Below are 15,512 nucleotides of genomic sequence, written 5' to 3'. Positions count from 1 at the left end.
ATGGGCTAGAGTAGTCAGGAGTGTTTTCATGTAAGTGTTGGGAGAAAAGGACAAAAGGATTTTAGGAACAACAATGGCAAGATAATTGACTTCCTTCTATAAATCTACATTCAATTAAAACTGTCCCTGCTTTATCAATTTCATTTGTTGGTCCATCCTCAGTCAAAAAACCCCCCGGATCTGAGCTCTTCTGAAATCCTGTATAATTTAAGCCCTGTGTTGCTGTCTCTTTTAAGTAAGCTAATATGTGAACGAACAGCCACTGGGGATGCACATTTGAGGGCAAACAATGGACTTTGCTCACACTTCCCTTTGAGTCCAGGAGGGAGCTAATAACTTTCCTCCCTGGTTGTGCAAAACCTAGCAGGAGATGAGCAGTATGGATGGCAGAGTCGATGCAGGAAGGCCTTCTGGAGGGGCTTTTAAAGCTCTCTGCTCTTTAAAGCAAGTCAGGATACCGCATATGGAACTCTCCTGAGTGTAGTGAGAACAGATCCACAAAACTTTCTCACTGTAGTGGAGCTGTGAGCATCCCCTATGGCCTCCCTTTTGGACAGCAGGAGCCCAGGGGGCACACCCCATGGAGTCACCAAGTCTGCAAGAGGTGGGAGAACCATTTCCACTCATTGAATCCTGCTCCCCTCCGCGATGCTGACTGGAGGGGGGAGGCTCATCAGACTGAACTGTCTTCCGTTCGAAGACGATACTCCCCCCCCCCCCTTAAAACCAAAGTTAGAATTTTTGTTTGAAAATGAATTCTTAGACTCTGGTTTTAGTTAGAAATTTCCATAGGGAACAATAGAACTATAGTACATTTCTAATTTAAAACTTTGCATTGTTGATGAAGTCTTGAAAATAACAAGACCAGGCAACCCAAACATCTGTTACTTTCAATCTTTTCTCTCTCCACTTGCAGCAAGCTTGTGGCGCTAGTCTTGGAATGTGGGAACTGTCTCTGATCAGTATTTTGGGGGGTTTTGGAATGCACAAGAAAATATAGATAAGAGTCTGTGCTCAAAATTTATAATGCATTGCAGATTGCACTGTGGGTTTCTGAAACAACAAAAAATCATGGTGGGTTTTAAAGCAGTTTGGAGAAATAGCACAGCCCTTTGATGTAGGGTATTTAAATTAATGTTAGTCACAACATAAAGCTCAAATTTAAAATGTGTCTCCTTTCGATTACCACACATCAAACTTCTTGTAATAGAGACAAAATTGCATTTCTCTAGGGGGAAATGCAATGCTATTTTGATGATCAAATGTACTGGGAACAAAGGTTCTTGTTAGCCATACTGGGTATGGTATAGGCAAGTTTCAGCCAACTTGGCTGTGGACCAGTTGTGATGGGTGAGCAGGGTGGTTTTTGTTATTAGCAGCCGCTGGTCAGGAAAGTGGGGCTGGGGTCTGGTGGAGGTAAAGGCCAAACTCTCAGCACTCCATGCGTTGAGGCATAGAATGCTCTAGCTGCCTGAGCCCTGTCTTTTGAGTCAAGGACAACTGGCAGCTCACTGTGCATAGGCTCAGGAGAGCCTTAGAGACACAGCTTACCTTTGGTAAAGGATTGCCATCCTTTGGTAATGGAACAAATCCCTATATGCCACTATTATTATGATAATCATGATAATGATCACAATGATTTTTTGGCAAAGGATTCTTAAAATGACTGTGGCGTTGAGATGCTTACTATTGAACAAAGTGCTATTATAGTGCAACCTACCAAGAAGTTACCATCTTGCTCAAAATATTAAAGGCCATTTTCTTCCTCTTTTAAAATTTCTTTCTGAAGTGCCTGTGTTGGGCAGCCTGTGGCCTGGCAGAGATAAGGTGGTGCTGAAAGGAGATTATGTTTATGGGAACAAAGTTTTTCCCTCTAACCTCTGAGGCTTGCTAGCAGGGTCTATGAAATAAATGAACAGTAGGCAGATTAATGAGAAAAGCTTTGCTGTATTTATTAATTTTTAACATTACATACATGGGGGTATCACAGGGAAAAATAAATATCTTCCCCAAAATGGTGAGATTGGAGAGTTTGTATACTGTCTTAAGAGGGGAAGGGGAGTGGGAATGTAGGCTACTTAACAAAGATGAATGGGTCCTTAGAATAGATAGGAGGTATGACAGTGACAAAGCTTGTCAGGGGGTAGTGTCAACTTCTAGTCTCTTCTGTGACCAGAATCAATCTTCCTTAGTCGTTTAAACTCCCAGAGAGGGGGTTTATAACAACTGAGTTCCTTTTGGAGGATCTGTCTTTAGGCAGATAGGGGAAGTTCAGAGAAAGCCTCTCTGTGTTTGCTGTTTTCCAGTGTCTTCAATTCAAAATAATCAGTACACCAAAGTGGCATATTTCACGGGTGGTGTGTCCTGAACTCCTTCCTTCAGTGCCCAGAAAGTAGCCTTACCTGCCATTTGCAGTGAGGTCCTGAGCTGATCTAGGTACGAATAAAGGATGACCATGCGAGCAGGCGTGCTCTGGTGCTATCTCTGAAGGACAGGATAAAGAGATCTCGGTGTTTGAAGTCAGATATTCCAAGGAAGCTTGGAGCTAAGGGTGGTAAAGCAATTGCTTCCAAGCCCGTGTGCTCCTATTTGATGCTTTTCTGGACTCACAGGTTCCCTTCTTTTTAGTGCTCTGTCTTTTGGGGAGACTTTTGGGTGTTAAGTAGTCAGGTCTGCTTGGTTCTTGAGCTTCATGGTATGCCCTGTTTTTTCACAATGGGCCATTTCCTCTTATTAAGGGGAGTGTTGGTCTCCCTGGGAGCAGCAATAGAGGGAATGTTCTGTTTCCCCCCCCCCCCCCCGCCGCATTCTATAACATATCATTCTTGACACTTACAAAACTAAACTGTTTCTTCTTGACTCCTACGCCCAGAGGTTTGTTTTGTTTTGTTTTTTTTCCTTCCAGCTTGCTTTTCTTACGAAATAATGGCTTATGAAATGTGTGCATTATAGTTCTAAATTAAGACTGGATCTCTATTAGTTTGGAAATCTTGGGTCTGACTTTTATAATTGCTAAATTGTTTTCATCTCAGCAGAAGTTCCTGCTTAGAATTCTACCATGTTGGATTTTTCCTAGTTGTATTCTTAGGATGGCTGTATCCACCTGCTAAGTCAAATAAACATGGTGGCCTGTTAGGCTAGAGGATTGCTGGGACGCTCCAATAAAAGCAGTCCTTGTCTCTAGTGTCAGTGTGAATTGCTTCCCACATGAGCAGGATCTCACCCCTAGTACCTTAACTTGGTACCATTTTTCATGAGTATGAAAGGCTGTTGAAGTAGAAGTTTGCCAGAGTTTAAGGAGAAAAGAGAATGGCCAGCCCTCTTTCTCTTACTTTGCAAGTGAAAACAGTGGTGTGGTTGCCCTGTAAATTGCAACCTGCAAATCCACAAATTTAAGCAGTCTTCCATGCAACTTCAGAAATATTTTAAGATAATTTCACGTTGAAATGTTGAATTGAGGGGCGCCTGGGTGGCTCAGTCGGTTAAGCATCTGACTCATGATTTCGGCTTGGGTCATGATCTCATTGGTCATGGGGCTCTGTGCTCAGCGGGGAGTCTGCTTGAGGTTCTCTCCTTCTGCCCCTCTCCCCACTCATGCTATCTCTCTCTCTTTCTTTCAAATAAATAAGTCTTAAAAAAATGTTGAATTGAAAGGTGTAGAGAAGAACGGTGTATGTATAACCTGCTTCAGAGGATAATTTCTGGTGCCCTCCCGTGCCTGGGTGTCATCTTACCTGCATATGTCCTATTTGCCCTTAGGCCTTTCTCTTGGCTTTGCTTTCACAGATTCTTCTCACGTAAGATTATATTCACATAACATATACATGTTCATACGTGTACATCATATACAAATTAATGTACTTGGCACTCATAAAATTGTGTTGAATCAGTTAATAAACATATGCTGAAGAGTGTGTGTGTGCTCACGGATGTGTGTGTGTGTGTGTGTGTGTGCATGTGTGTGTGCATGCACACACAGGGGATGGTTTGTTTTGCCTGGGCTCTGTAGATGCAGGCACCAGGAAGAGTTTTCTTCTGTCTCTGAAGTTTTTATTGTGTAGCTTCAGAGATTTTCCTTTCTGGATAATTCCTTTTCAAGAAGTTTGAAGAAAATTTGCACAGCAATTTTGACTTACCTGTAGGTGGAAAAAAGGATAATTTTTGCACTTTACAGCAATTTTGGATTTTTCACATGTGGATAATTCTGAGTTTTCAAAGCAAACACTTCAAAATTTCCTATCCTTTAAATTGAAATGTTTGAAAGTAATATTATGTTTGTATTTTGCTTTTCATAATTATTACTATATATACACACTTATATATTTATGTAATTAACATTACTATGAATTTGTAGTTGATTAGTTGCTCACCTAAAAAATGCATTTTTTAATCTTTCTGAAATCTACATACATCTTAGGCACAAAGGAAATACTCTTTTTCTTCTTGAAACTCTGGAAAATCCACTTATTTGCTTTTAGCACTGGAAAAATTTTTATGTATTTTTTTTGTTGTTGTTGTTGAAGTAGACATTTACTTTAAGCTGAAAAATAAAGCATACTTTTTTTTTTTTCTCTAAAAGTCTACTTTTAATATCACCTTCAGCTAAGTGTGATGGAGACAGGGTTACTGTCTTCCTCACCTTATCCAGTTTATTCCAGAGTGGTTTGCAGGTAGGTGGCATTGGTCCTTTTTATATAGGTGACAACATGTCCTTTTTATATAGGTGACAACATGTCCAGGACTTTACATGACGGTGTAAAGTCCTATGGAAATAGAAATTCTCTCTCTTTGAAAGTGGAATGTCCTCTACTACCGGTAAAAATGAGCCTTCTTTTTTTTTTTTTTTTTTTTTTGTATTGAGAGAACTTCAGAGGTTCTGCAATTTAGGAGGAAAATTCTCACACAGTCTGAGAATACTGCGTTCAGGAATGTTTGACTACTGACATCTAGAATGGTCTCCTTTTATTTCTTGGAGAAATAAATCTGTAAAAACTAAGACTTTCAAGCTGTAATAATAAAGACTGAAATTTAACTTACAGGTCTTTCAATAATACTAACTCAACTCTAATTCAGTAGTATGCCCAGACTGGATTAAGTATTATTTTAAAGTACAGGGAACAAAACATGTAGTACACAGGCAAAATATTGTTATTCCATGCACATCACGCTTGACATTCCCCTACTTCTCTGGGTAGAATTTGTAACTACAATCTTACTATAAGCAGCAGCATTGCATTCCTGCCCATTTATATGTTCCCAAATTATCTGGGGTGGGTTGGCACACTAGGACTGCAGGCTCGCTCCAGTCCACCATTTGTTTCTGCAAATAAAATCTTTCTGGACACAGTCATGCCCATTTATTTGAGCCTTGTCTATGGCTGCTTTTGTATTAAAAAGCAGAGTAGAGTATTTGTGACACACACTGTATGGTTTGCAAAGCAAAAAATATTCTGACCATTAGAGAAAAAGTTTGCTGACCCCTAATCCAAGATACCAGATTGTGCCTCTTTTCCTCACTGATGGTATCACAGGAAACCTTAAATAATATATACTTATCCACTTGTGAATAACACTTCTCTTTGAAAGCAAAACTAAAACAAAAAGTACGAAAACAACAGTCTCCCCCCCAAAAAAAACAAAAAGAAAAAGCTCTTAGAAAATATAAGAAGTACTGATATAAATTAAACTCATAGGATCATAAAATCAGCTCATTAAAACATGCTGATGTTGATGAAAAATTTTATTCTTGTCAGGCAGCACATGAGGGAAAGAATATTGGTCTATGAATCAGAGGACTTATGTTCCCATTTCAGTGTTGCCATTCCCTAACTCAGGCATTGGCATCTTCTGTGGTGAAGGGAAAGTCAGTAAATACTCTAAGCATTGTGGGCCATATTTATTTTATTTCATACAAAAGAGGAGGTGGGCTAGACTTGGTATGCAGTCCCGTGATTTGACCACCCTGCTCTCAGGGTGGTAAGCCTGATAAGCGATGATCTTCATGGACTCCATTTTTAGGAGACCTGAAATCAGCATTTTCCAGTTTTAATATTTTTCTATCTTGTTAATGTGAATCAAAGTCAATGTTTACACATGGCTAAATTTTACATGAATCATTTTCTTACACATGGCAAGTAGAGTCAGAATAATACAGGTGAAAATAGTATGTGACAAGAAACTCAATTTTGACATTTCCTCGTATAAGATTCTCTATTACCTTGTAATACATTGATTCCAAACTTAAAAGTGTAACACAACAACTATTTGATCTTACTCTCAGTTTTGTGGGTAAGAAATTTTGGAAGGGCTTGTTTGAATAGTTTTCCCTTGGGATTTCTTTTTCTTTTCTTTTCTTTTTTTTTTTAAAGATTTTATTTATTTATTCGACAGAGATAGAGACAGCCAGCGAGAGAGGGAACACAGCAGGGGGAGCAGGAGAGGAAGAAGCAGGCTCATAGTGGAAGAGCCTGATGTGGGGCTCGATCCCATAACGCCAGGATCACGCCCTGAGCTGAAGGCAGACGCTTAACCGCTGTGCCACCCAGGCGCCCCTCCCTTGGGATTTCTTATGCAGTTTTTCTTAGATGTCAGCCAGGGCTGTGGTCATCTGCAGGTTTGACTGGGCTGGAGATCCAAGATACCTGATGGTTAATGCTGGTCATCAGCTGCAAACTTAGCTGTTGATGAGAGTACCTACATGTCTTCTTCACCATGGAGATCTTGGAGTGGTCAAACTTTTTACATGGTGCTTAGCTTACTCCATAGTGAATTTTCCTAGAGAATGAGGTAGAAGCTGCATCACCCATTCTGATCTAGCTCCATACGCAAAAGACACAGGTTTGCCCAGATTCAAGTGGAGAGGTAGACCTACCCAATGTGAGAAATGTCAAAGAATTTGGGGCCACATTTTAAAATAACCACACCTAGCTTTTGTGATTTTTAAATTTATAACTCAACACCAAATTAGAACTTCTGTATCCGCTATTATGTAATTAACACATTTATTAAGGGTAAGATATTATGACTAGGATCTTCTTAGATTTCAAATGAAACTGATAATATATATACTATATATAACTGATTATATATATATATATATATATATATATATATATAGCCATTTCTTATCCGTTTTTCATCCATCAACGGACATTTAGGAGATAGACAACACACACGTACACACACACACTGGAATATTATCCACCCTTAATAAAAAAGGAAATCGTGTCATTAGTGACAATATGGATGAAACTGGAGAACATTAATCTAAGTGAATTAGATTCAGGGCAGAAACTCAGGGCAGAAACTAGGGGCTGTGGGGTAGGGGAAATAGGGAGATGTTGGTCAAAAGGTATAAACTTTCAGATATAAGATGAGTAAGTTCTGGAGACCTAATGTATAGCATAGTGACTGTAGTTAATAGTAAAGTGTTGTATGCTTGAAATTTGCTAAACAAGTAGACGTTAAGTGTTCATCACACACATACACACAAGAAGAAAAGAGGTAACTATGTGAGGTGATGGATTTTTAAATTAGCTTCATTAATTATTTCAAAATTTAATCACCTCAAAATGCATATCTATATGAAAACATCACACTGTACATCTTAATATATGCAATTTTTGTCAGTCATAACTTTCTAAGCAAGTCATACTCTCTAATCAAGATGATTAGAGAAGTAGTGTGGGTGGGGAGTTCAGGAAGGCCTTGTCAGCCATGGGAAGGAGTTTGGCTTTCACTGAGTCAAGTGAGAAGTCAATTATAGAATTTAAGCAAAGGGGTAATATTCTCTGACTTAGATTTTTGATATCACTATGGCCCCTGTGTATATAATAGCCTATATTTTTAAGGGGGTTAAAGTGAGCAAGAATGGAGGCAGAAGGCTCTAATTGGAGACTTTTGTATGATTTTGTACACGAGATGTTCATGGATTGCAATAGAGTGTTAACAGTTTGGGTGATTAGAAAAAGTAAAAACAGAGAAGAGACTATTCCCATTTTCCAGATAAGTAAGTAGAGAGAGTTTAACCAATTTTTGTAGAAATGGTAAACTGGTATTCGAATCTACATCTAATTTCACAGATCAACTTCAGCCAAATGTCGTGTAGATTTGTCACATTTAAAATTAATGAAGTCCAATTAAATGAGGTTTTATTATAATTTAGGTGGATTAGGCTAAATTCAGTCATTAACCATGGTCCTATTTTTAGACAATTTCTATGATCATGCCTCTTCATTATCTCCATGTTCAAAATATTTAAAATATAATAAATTGGATGAAATGTAAATTATATCACCATTTTGTTACATGATTTTTATGGCAAGTGAGGAAATCTCACTTGATATAAAACCTAGAGCCTCATAAACACATTCTGCGTAGTCCTGAGGAACAAGGCCTAATAGTCAACTTAAGAAATCTTGTTATTATCAGTTCTGGGAATTGATAAATGATCAGTAATGTATCTGAAATTTGTTTTTCTTCAGGTTCAATAAGAGTGGAAGAGAGTATTGATCGTAATTTGGAAGCAAATCTAAGGAGTGCATACTTTTCCTTAGAAGGTAGATGTTACCAACTATTTCTCGTGGTACCTTAAAGAGCCTGGAGAGTGGCGCCTGGGTGGCACAGCGGTTAAGCGTCTGCCTTCGGCTCAGGGCGTGATCCTGGCGTTATGGGATCGAGCCCCACATCAGGCTCCTCCGCTATGAGCCTGCTTCTTCCTCTCCCACTCCCCCTGCTTGTGTTCCCTCTCTCGCTGGCTGTCTCTATCTGTGTCGAATAAATAAATAAAATCTTTAAAAAATAAATAAATAAAAATAAAGAGCCTGGAGACATTCCCTTAACTGGATCTTTCTTCCTTTCTGCAAGGGCTAAGGAGACTCTTCAGTTCTATTCTTGCTGCGGTGCTTTAAAAAAATATTTATTGGAGAAGAAATTGACTCCTTTATCATCAAGTTCACGGAATCTTTTTGTATTTTCTTCACTACGTTTACCTCCTCTGTGATCTCTCCGAGTTACTGGCAAGGTGATTTACTTGTAGCTCTAAAACCTCTCTGTTCTTGATTTATAGGTTATATCGTGCTTCCTCTCTTCCACATGATCAAGATCTTCAAAGTAAGCATCTTTCAAAGGAGCGACAAGCAAAATACAGCTGCAGGATCAGTAACTCCCTGTTAAGCAGCTTTGCCTGCTGTCACTGTTGACTGCTGGAGGTGGTGATCCATGTCAGTCACTGAAACGACACCTTGGCAAGACTGCAATCTGCTCCCAGAGTTTCTGTGTATGGGAACACTTTAAATAATGAGATTTTCATATATTTCCAGCATCTCACACAGTGCCTGGAACATAGCAGGTACCTGGTATATATTTATTAATATTAAATATAAAATCATATTTTGAAGGCTTTGCTAACATGTTTTAGGTAGATTTGTTGCAGAATGGAGCAATGCAAGAATTTCCTCTTCCATTTTGAATAAATTTTATTAATACTAGAATAAATAACTCTCCAAGCAGGCAGAGACTTTTAGCGAGACTCAATGGATTGATATAAACTTATATTTTTAAGCCATCAAACTAAGAAGAGGTTAAGACTAACGTTTACTTATTAAGATAATTTCCTAATCATTCTTATAAGAACTTAATGAGTGACAAACTGACGCTGGATATAAATTTATGATTTCCCAAAATAACATTTGATTGGTTTGAGTGATGTCTTACATCAAGTAATCATAGTTAATTTTTGCTTCTGGAGAGATTTGACTTTACCAGTCTATCATGTCATCAGATGTATTTCAAGAATGATTTCTTTGTCTGTTGATACAGAGTTAAAGAATTCCTATGGAGATTCTTGAATCTATAACTTGTATTTTTATCAGGGCAGATGGGAGAAGTTCAGAATAGTGGCAAAAAAACTACATCTTTATCTGAAATATACTGCAAACACATAGAGAATGATTTCACATCGAAAAATATTTTTAGGCATATAAATCAAGGGTAAATTCAGGATTTTTCTCATATGCGAGTTATGGTGCAAAAAACAATGGATCACTTAAGTTTAAAGAAAGGTCAGTATATATAATATATAATTAAGGCTGAGACCTTAATTATATTGTAAATGTCAGCAGTTACAACAATGAGAGGATAGGCGTTATAAATTAAACATGCTATAAAACAAATGTTTTCTTTTTTGTGTACTTTTCTTGTTATATTTTTTCTTGTTATATTTATTTCCCTAATATTTAATACCTATAATTAAGACTGATGTTTGATTTTACCTCACAAAAATCATCCAGGTCTGAAAGAAATTTCAGAGAGTAAAAAAAGGAGATATGTGTGTGTGTGTATGTGTGTGTGTATATATATATATATATATATATATATATATATATATATGTATGTGTGTGTGTGTGTGTGTGTGTGTGTATATAATGGGATAAAAATGTTAGGTTTTACATTTCTGGATTCTTTTCTAAAGAGTGAATTTTGAATTTTTTTTTAATGACTAATCACCCTAAAAAAAAAACAAAACCCTAACATTAACATCACAGTCATAGAAGGCACAATGAAAATTGCGACTAGGGTAATCTTTCTGTGTAGAAAGAACTCAGGCAATATATCGGAATGGAGACTTACCCTGGGTGAGGTAAAAATGTTCTCTGTGTTATTCTAGCACTTGCTGCCAGGGCTGATATGTTGAGTCTGGATCTGGCTGTCTTTTGACCCAGATTCCAGTTCTTCCATGGACCAGGCACAGCAGTTCTTTCATGGTCTTTACCCTTCTCCCTACCAGTGGTGAGGGCTTATCCCAAGAGCCACTGCTGTTTCCCGCTGTACCCTTGCCCTGGAGATGTAGAAGTTAGCCTGCTGCACTGGTTCTCAAACCCTAGCTGCTTATTGGAGGCACCTGTAAGCTTTTCTAAACTATTCATATCCTGGTCTCTCCTCCAGAGATTCTGATTTAATTGGCCTGGATGGGGCTCAGGCTTTGGAAATTTTGGAAGGCTCCTCAGATATTGCTAAGGTACAACTGGAGTCGAGAACCTGTGGTCGAGAAGGAAGAAGGAAGAGATCACAATCTGAGGTTCTGCCTTAGTTCTCAACCTCAATTTAATGTTTTCCCACAGGTTGCCAAGAGCCTCACAAAACCCAGTGCAGCCTGTCTCAGGAGAACTCAGTGATGGTGATCCGTGGTTCCTGACTCTTTCCTATGCTGCTTTCTGGGTTCTCATTGTCCACAGTCTTTCTCAGGTGAGAAACTCAAAAGAGAGGTCAGAAAAGGATAAGGAATCCTGATGATACTTGGCATCCTATTGGAACACATGGTGGAATGGATTCTTTTTACATGTGTAGTAAGTGAATTGGGAAGAATTGGAGGGTAGCGAATTGGCATACCAAAATACATATATAGCAAAATTAAAGCAAACACTTAATTTTAACCAACAGTATCACAGTAAACAGGCATTGGTATAGGATTTGGAAAATCTCAGATTCAAGTGTTGGCTTCACCATTGCCAGCTGGGTGACTAGTACAAATTACTTACCCCTCTCTGAGCTTTAGTTTCTTTATCTATAACATAGGCACAATACCTGTGTGCTTTCCTTACATGGTTGTCGTGAGGATTAAATTAAATTACAGAAGTGAAATAACATTTTATATTATTAGGTGGTATATAAATGTTATTACTATGGGTTGAGCTACTTTAATATGTATTTATATGAACACATTTCGTGGTTCACTTTTTCAGCAAGGGAATAATTCTGGGGAACAATGGTTATAAAACTGTAATGAAATCAATGTGTCACAGTCTTCAACTAATCTGCTTGGGTGGCAAGTTTATATGAAATAAAAAATGCATCTTTTATAAACCTGATGTTTTAATGTTACATAGGATATAATTGGTTATTGGTTTTGAAAAACAAAGTTCCATATAATTTTCTCATAATTTAAGAGATTTTATTTCAATAGCTATTGAGTACATAGTAAACATTAAAAGGGGGGAGCCCAATGGGAGTAGAAACATTTGTGATTCCGATAGGTTGCGGAAGAAGTCTTAGTTTTGTTTGAAACTGTAGCGTCTCGGTCAATTTGGGCTGCTGTAACAAAGTACCAGAGGCTGAGTGGTTTAAATGACATTTATTTCTCGCAGTTCTGGAGACTGGGAAGTTTGAGATGGGTTGTCAGCCTGGTTAGGTTCTAGCAAGAGCCCTCTTCCAGGTTGCAGACTGCCAATTTGTGTCCTCATGTAGTGGAAAGAGGGCGAGCTAGTTCTCTGGCCTCTTCTTATAAGGGGATTAATCCCATTCATGAGGGTTGCATCTTCATGACCTAATTATTTCCCAAAGGCCCCACCTCCAAATACCATCACACTGGGAGTTAGATTTCAGAATTAAAAAAAGATTTTTTTAGAGAGAGAGAGATTGAGAGTGAGCCCCCGTGGGGAGAGGAGGGACAGAGGGAGAGGGAGAGAGAATCTTAAGCAGGCTCCAGGCCCAGCATGAAGCCTGATGCAGGGCTCGATCTCATGACCCTGAGATCATGATCTGAGCCGAAATCAAGAGTCAGCTGCCTAACCAACTGAGTCACCTAGATTTCAAAATTTTAATTCTGGGGGGATGCAACCATTCAGTCCATAATATGTGACTACCAGAAATGGAATAATAGGTAATGTCCATTTCCACCATTTACTGAGCCAGTGCTATGTACAGGGTACCATGCTTAAGTCTTTGGATACTTCATCTCATTTAGCACCCCCCCCTGATTTTTGTGTTAATTAGATTCCACTATTTTTATCAATTTTATTGCTGAAAAAGAAAATAAAAAAAACTCTGAGGCACAGAGGGGCTGTCATTTCCCTCATTAGCCTGAGTAGTCTGACTCCCTTTCCTTACTTTTAACAACTGACCTATACTGGCTTCCAGTAATCACTGTTATAAAGGTTTATTGGCAAATTAATTTGTGGGAAATTGGTAAAAGGAACTTGGAATGCAAATGAGGATGAAGGATAGTTTAGTGTTTCTTTCAGAAATAGTTACCTTGGTTCAGTGCATAGACCTACAATTGAACTCTGTGGAGGGTGGGGCTGCACATACTAGTTGAGAGAATTGTTCTCACAAGAAACTGTGGGTGACTGGTACTCAATTACCCTTCTCCAGGTGATGGAGTGTGACATCTTTGGGTCTTCAGTGAACTGGGGTTTTGAGAATATCAGAAGGCAACATTGTAGGTTTGGACATGAGCCTTCTTACCAGGTGCAGTTATAGTGGTCTCAAGTCATGGACCTTTGGCATTACTCAGGGCACCAAGCAGGAGAGGAAGAACATGATGAAGACCACACTGTAGTAGATTACACTTGGTCATGAGTAAGGCAACATTCCCTTAGGAGTTCCCAGTGGAAATCTGTGGGGCACTTTGTATAATCAAGGGGAAACACATCCCCGTAAAACACAGGTGATTTCCTGTGGATGTGACTTCACAGTACCTGTAGGCTGGGGTGGCCTCAGTAACAATAGGAACAAGAAAGATAACAATTAACTTATCATGTGCTCTTCTGAATGCTTTACATACAATTATCTCAGTCTCTAAAACAGTTCAATGAGCTAGACAGCTACATAATATTAATACCATCATTTTACAGATAAGCATCTTAGAGATAAATAAGTTGCCCAAGTTCACGCAAGTTAATCAATGTAAGGCAAGATTAAATCAGATTTTTCTGATTCCAGAGCCCATGCCATATATTACACTTTGTTTTCTTCTTTAAAAAACTTAGCTGAAGAGGGTGTTGTACACCTTTTGATTAGAACTACCATGCATATTGGAAGTGGTTGAATGTCAACCAGACTGTTACACCAAGGGCATGAATAACAGGACACAGCTGGGGCTTTTTGTTCAGTATTGATCATAGTATCTTCAACTGATCCTATGACCTGCAGAAACTATGCTAATCATTTAGGAACAGCAAGTGAAATTAATTACCCTCTAAATGCAGCTTAAGTCAGAAAAAATGCTTTGAATAAAAGGATTTTGATTGTTTGTTTTGCACTAGAAAGGCCAACATTGATCAGTGATTCCAAATTACAATCACAAACTTGTGTTGATCTCAATATCAAAAAAGTGGGTCTCTAATCCTGTTGGAGGACACTTCAATTTGAGATTTAGTTCCAGTTAGGAATATGAACAGATTCTACTTAATTATAAAGGACAGGAATGTTGGAATATTGAGAACCATCTACAAGCACTGAGAATGATAATGGGCAAAAGGGTTTCAGTGACTTTTTCAGAATATTAAGTTATAACATCAGCTGGCACAGCACACCATATTATTGTTCCCAGGATATATGGGCCTGCCTCATTTATCAGCCTCAGAAACTGTCTTCTTTCATCATCAGAGTCTGGTTGGCTCCTGGATGCAGAACTGGCCCAACATTCTAGCCCTCAGTACGAGATCGCCCATGCTGTCATTTTATCTCTGATCTTAAGGTTTAGTTACCATTTAAACTTTTTCCTTATTCCTGTGACTTTGTCCTACTCTGTCTTCCAGCTCTGGTCCCCAGATGCTGGCATTTTCCTCTGTGCTGGAGTTCTGGCTTGGTAATTTGTTCAAGACCACAGTCCTTTTTTTTTTTTTTTTTTTTCTTTTCATAATTCGAATCTGTTCTATAGAAAACTCCAACCTGGTGGCTGGGAACCCACTCAAGATTCTCTCTTGCTGACCAGCTTCCTGTACAGACTTGTGACCATTTTCAGCCACTGGACGTTGGCAGCCACATGCGTGAAGAGGCTACTTGGTATTGCAGTGGTTCTTAAACTTCAACTTTCATTAAATCACTTAATGAACTTTTATAATTCAGAAATCTGGGCCACACCCCCAAGAGATTCTGATTCAGTCAGGCTGCAGAGGAGCCTAGAAATCAGCATATGTAGCAGCTTCCCTGGGTAGGACTTTGCAGGTGGGTAGAGAGAAACACTGCCCCATTGTCTGTTGCTACACCAGTGCTGGCCAACATTGGACTTCTTGTTCTACCAGATGGATCCCTCTTCCAGAAGTTCTTGTCACTTTATCCTACTCCAGTTGACCTTCAGATCTCAGATGTTGCCTCCTCTCATCTCCAAACACTGTTAGATGCCTCTTGTATTACTACTGTACATTCTGTCCTTATCCCATCCTACCACATACATCATGGTGTATATTTCTCTATTCACTTCTTCATATGAACTGCTAGACTATGAACTTTGAGGGGAAGGTTAAGTAATGTTCACCTCTGAATCTTCACTGCCTAACGTAGTACCAGGTGCAGAGGAGGAAGACAAAAGATAGTTATTGAATGGTCAGGCCGAAATGGGTATAAATAGTGGCTGGGCCTAGTCAGTCTTACTTAGCTGAGTTAGCTGGGCTACTTGAAGATCTTGGTTTGGATTGCTTTAGGGATGCTGGTCTAGACATGTTCCTGGGTGGGACAGAACTGAGGTTAAGGACACAATCCAGCCCAGTTTATCCTGTTGATTGCTAGATTCT

At 38.9% G+C, this 15,512-nt stretch overlaps 1 long non-coding RNA gene across 1 annotated transcript in view; it reads left to right on the top strand.

Annotated features, from left to right (window-relative positions):
- LOC113255117 (uncharacterized) overlaps positions 1 to 15,512 on the top strand; it is a 913,389-nt gene that overhangs the window by 186,112 nt on the left and 711,765 nt on the right. The window contains exons 6-8 of the long non-coding RNA XR_007190393.2: positions 8,484 to 8,558; positions 9,068 to 9,349; positions 11,121 to 11,244. This is a non-coding gene — a long non-coding RNA (uncharacterized LOC113255117). The remainder of the gene's footprint in view (positions 1 to 8,483; positions 8,559 to 9,067; positions 9,350 to 11,120; positions 11,245 to 15,512) is intronic.

This window comes from Ursus arctos, unplaced genomic scaffold (genome assembly GCF_023065955.2).
Source record: "Ursus arctos isolate Adak ecotype North America unplaced genomic scaffold, UrsArc2.0 scaffold_5, whole genome shotgun sequence".
NCBI lineage: Eukaryota > Metazoa > Chordata > Mammalia > Carnivora > Ursidae > Ursus > Ursus arctos.
Note: the sequence above shows the minus strand (reverse complement) of the source record. Positions and strands in the feature narration are given on the sequence as shown.